We start from the raw sequence: 5,170 nt of genomic DNA, 5'->3' as shown, positions 1-5,170 counted from the left end.
CACTTTCTCCCAAGGGATGAAGGGAAGGGAACTCAACTGGAAACACAGCCACTCTGCTGAATATATGGGGCCCGGAGCCCTGGTCTTCCAGACCAGCTTAACTGAACAGCTGTGTATCTGGCTGCCACATTGGGACTCTCTTCCCTGTTGTCCAGGACCTCTCCCTCCAGCCTCATTGGAACTCTTCACCTCACCACTCACACAGCTAAAGCTTCCACAGGTCATTCTCGGGTTAGTCCCAGGGAGGTGGGAGTGTACTTAGAAGGGTTGAACATAAAGAGATTAGTAAATGATTTTATCTTAAAACATAATTGATTAACATTTTGGTAGCATGTTTGGGGTACAAAAAGCACAGTGGCAAAGAATGGGAGATACTTTGGTGTGGAGGGATATAGTACTATGGTGTAGGGGAGGGGGAAAAGCATACTTAGAGAACCTGGGCATGAAACAGTAGAAAGAGATATATTTTACTTGAAACTTTGGTAACATTTGCAGGAAGTATGCTGGTGGGGGCAGTCAGGGATACAAATGGCTCATGAAATTTTTGACTTTTCCTGATACTTTGGCTCATGAAGATTGCATGCCCAAGGGGGTACTTAAAAAGGAGGTAATGTATAAAATGAACAAAATTTGGTGTGATTCATGATCCCCTGAGAATTGTATTTCAAATGATACAGAAGAGGGGAGAGTAGTTAATGACTATGAGGCAAAGTTGCTTATCAATCAATCAAGCAATCATTCAATCAGTCTTTGATTGATTGTATTCTGATTCAGAGTACTTTGCAATTATCAAGGAAGCAAGTGGTCAAGCAACCTCTGATTGAATGTACTTTGATTGACAGTACTTCTATCAGATCAGTTAAAAGTATATTTTTAAAAGGGGGATCCAAGTACAACATTTGGTTGAAACAAAAGAACATAAAAAGGACTATGTTATGAGACTAGGTATTAGTGGATAAATAGCCCAAGTAGAAGAGGCATAAAGAATTATTAAAGTAGAAAGAAAGAAGGGAGGGTGTGAACATTGAGTTAATCCTACTCAATAGATTTGACTGAGAGAGGAAATAATGCACATTCCCAATTAGGTTTAAAAATCTATTCTACCAGGGCCAAGTCAATATGATGGAATAAAGGCAGAAATTCCAACAGGTTCTCCCCAGACTATTATAAATATATTAAAACTATGAATTTAACTAAATTCTATAGTGGCAGAACCCACAGGAAAAACCGAATGAAAAAGTTTCCCTACCCATGACAACTTGGAAGATCCATGAGAGGGGTCTCTTCTACTGTGGTTAGAAATTGTCACAGCACAGTCTGGGTGGCCAGAGCAAATTCACTCTAGCCATCCAGGAATAGCCTGTGGGCTGCTTGGGTCCATGGCAGTGGAGGCTGCTTACAGATCTCTCAGTCCAGGGATTGTCAAATACAATTTGAAAGGTCAGAGGAAAAACTCTGGCACATGAGGGTGAGGGTGGCACCCAGGCCTTTATCGGCCTTGGTGGGGGGAAGTTACAGAGTAATCCAAGAGCTGCTTCAAGAGTACTAATCCCACAAATGGTAAGGGGTTGGGGAAAACTGCAGAGATCTCTCCACTACTCCTGTAAAAGGACTCTGTACCTTTGCCCATGCTCAGATCCAGACAGCAGTCTGGACCCATACTGCCATGGTGGAAATGGAACCCTCCTCACAGCTCCAGGGAAGAGGAGAGTGTGTTTGTGGTCATCCACAGACCAGAGCACAGACCAGGAGAGCAGCCAGGGATTTTAACAAGACTTTAAAGGAATTGAGGTCCCTGGGATGTGTCCCTAAAACCCTCAGAAGACTGGAAAACTGCATCCTTCACCCTGGAAGTAAAGCCCCACCTTAACAAAGTTTAAAATCTAGTCATAGGCTGGAGAAATAAGCAAATAACAGTGGAAAAGGAATCTGACCTTAGACAATTGCTTTGTTCCTATGGAACAAAATATACACTAAGAGGATGACAAAGTCAAAATTTCTGTATCCAAAGTCTCATCCATTTTGTAATGTATGAACTTATTTCAGGTTATGGAAGGGCTCAAAAAACACAGTTAAAGGGGACAGGGAGCAAAACATTGGTGAAGAGGAATAAGCACAAAGGAAAGAGAAAAGTACAAAGAGGGAAAGATAACATGGAGGGAAATAAAGCTTTAGTAATCTTAGCTGTAAATAGGAATATAATGAACTCTCCCATAAAACAGAAGCAGATAGCAGAATGGATAAAAAGCCATAATTCTACAATATGTACTTTGCAAGAAACACATTTGAAATAGAGACATACACAAATTAAAAATATGGATCACTATTGTTCTGTAAGAAACCAAGAATGGTCAGATTCTAGAGAAGCATAGAAAGAATAGGAACTGATGCCAAGCAAAGGGAACAGAACCAAGAGATCATCATACACATTTCTTTCATCTTGGTCTATGGTCTTGACCAAGATGAAAGAAATTCCTGGAGTTTACTTTGGGAAGACTATCACAAACATCATGGAGACAGTACCACTCTCTTTCTCAATGTCAGGCCAACAAAGATGTTGGAATCATCAGTAGTCTCACTATGCTCCAAATCATCAGTGAGTCAACTGTTGCTGCAATTGCTTCCAACTTGGACAAAAAGGTTGTGTTCAAGTCCACAGCTGGGGACAACTACTTCGGTGAGGAGGGCTTTCACAACTGTATGGTCAACCATTTCATAGCTGAGTTCAAATAAAGCATAGGGACATAACTGAGAACAAGAGGTCATTCACCATCTTCACACTGCTTGTGAATATGCAAAGTATACCCTTTCTTCCAGCACCCAGGCCAGTATTGAGATTGACTCCGTCTATGAAGGGATCAAATTCTATACATCAATCACACAAACCTGTATTGAAGATTTGAATGCTGCTCCCTTCCATGGCACCCTGGATCCTGTAGAGAAGGTATTAAGTGGTACCAAGACAGATAAATCACAGGTCCACGATATTATCCTGGTAAATGGTTCTTATTGTATCTTCAAAATCCAGAAGTTTATACAATTCTTCTTCAATAGCAAGGAGCTCAAGAAGAATATTAATCATATTGAGCCTATTGCCCAAGGTGCAGCTGTCCAGGCTGATATTTTGTTTGGCAATAAATCTGAGAATGTGAAGCACTAGCTGCTTTTGGATGTCACTCTGATGAAATGTAAAACCATCATTCCTGCAGAACAGACACAGGCATTCACTACCAATTAGGATAACCAACTGGGTTGCTTATGCAGGTTTATGAATGTGAGAGCATCATGACAAAGGATAGCAACATGCTTGGCAAGTTTGAACTTACAGGAAACTCTCCGGTAGCCAGGGTTATTCCTCAGATAGAAGTGACATTTATCATTGATGCAATTGACATTTTTAATATTTTACTGTTGATAAGAGCACAGGCAAGTAGAACAAGATCACCATCAACAATGACAAAGGTTGAGCAAAGAAGGCACTGAGTGAATGGTCAAGGAAACTAAGAGATTTAAGGCTAAGGATGAGAAGCAGAGAGACAAGATGTCTTTTAAAAATTCCCTTGAATCTTATGCTTTCAGCATGAAGCCTACTCGAGTATGAAAAAAAAATTCAAGGCAAAATTGATAATGAAGACAAACAGAAAATCCTTTACAAATGTAATGGTATGATCAACTGAATGAATACAAACCAGACTGTTGAAAAGGAAGAATTTGAGCATTAGTAGAAAGAATTACTAAATTGTACCAAAGTTTAGGGAGAATTCCAGGAGGCACACATCCTTGATGGATTTTGGGGGTGGGGGAAAGGGCAGCAACCCCTTCTGGAAGTGCTTCTTCTGAAACCACCTTTGAAGAGGTTGACTAAATGCACTAGAATAAATAATGACTCCACACAACTTTTCAAAATTTGAAGGACTCAACATTTGTAGCAAAAGTAGTAGCAGTTTAAAAGTAACCTTTAAGCTACATGTAATTCTGGGCATTCTGAATAGTTGAATGTGTGTAAAGGGAAAAAATGGAATAACATTACAATTTATCAGTACTGTAACAACTGAAAATGCAGTTCTTGTCCTGGAGAATAAAATCTATTTAAAATTTGTACCATAAGAAAACTAAAACAAAACAAAACAAAAGGAGGCAAGAAAAAGCTTTTACAATAGAGTGGAAGAGGGGGTACATAAGGGGGAATGAGTGAGTCTTACTTTCATTGGAATTTGTTCAGAGCAGGAATAACATGCACACTCAATTGAGTATAGAATTCTAAACACCATGGAGGAAAGAAGGAGAGGAAAGCTATGAGTGAAAGGGGGAGTGAGAGTAGATGATAGAAGGAAAAGAAGATTATGGGAGGGGGTAGTCAGATGCAAAACACCTTTTAGGAGGGACAGGGTGAAAGGAGATTTAGACTATTATAAATGGGGGGATGGGGAATATGATGGAGGAAAATACAGTTAGCAATAACTAGGAAAAATATTGAAATAAGTTTCTCTGCTAAAGAGCTCATTTCTCAAACATAGAGAATTGAGTCAAATTTATAAAATATATGAGTCAATTCCCCAATTGATAAATGATCAAGATACATGAACAGTTTTCAGATGAGGTTATCAATCTATTTTAATGATTTAATCATTTTTAAATGCCATATCTCACTATTTATGGGAGAAATGTGGGTTAGAACAATTATGAGGTACCAATGGATTGGTCAAAAGGGCAGAAAGAGAAAAGGACAAATGTTCAAAGGGATGTAGGGAAAATGAGACATCAATACACTGTTGGAGGAGTCATGAAATGATTCAACAATGCTATAAGCAATTTGGAACTAGTACTGCTGTTACTATGTCTATATTCCAGAAGAGATGAAAAACAGGAAGGAAAAGAATGTCTGTGTGTGTGTGTGTGTGTGTGTGTGTGTGTGTGTGTGTGTGTATGTGTGTGTGTAAGAATTCATAACAGCCTCATTCCAGTGGCAGGGGGTTGAAGATTGAGGGGATACCTATTTTATGGGGGATGACTAAACAAATTGTGGTAAATGATTAACATGAATAGCTATTTTGCTATTAGAAACGAGCAGGATACTCTTAGTTAAAAAAAAAAACTTACATGAGCAGATATAATGGGAAATGTACTGTATACAAAGCAACAGTAATATAAGATGATCAGCTGTGAATGA

General features: G+C 39.1%; 1 pseudogene; it reads left to right on the top strand.

Moving 5' to 3' along the window:
* Positions 1 to 2,447: 2,447 nt before the first annotated feature.
* LOC141489366 (heat shock cognate 71 kDa protein-like) lies at positions 2,448 to 3,784 on the top strand (annotated as a pseudogene).
* The last annotated feature ends 1,386 nt before the right edge of the window (positions 3,785 to 5,170 follow it).

The sequence above is a fragment of the Macrotis lagotis genome, chromosome 5 (genome assembly GCF_037893015.1).
Source record: "Macrotis lagotis isolate mMagLag1 chromosome 5, bilby.v1.9.chrom.fasta, whole genome shotgun sequence".
NCBI classification, from domain to species: domain Eukaryota; kingdom Metazoa; phylum Chordata; class Mammalia; order Peramelemorphia; family Peramelidae; genus Macrotis; species Macrotis lagotis.
Note: the sequence above shows the minus strand (reverse complement) of the source record. Positions and strands in the feature narration are given on the sequence as shown.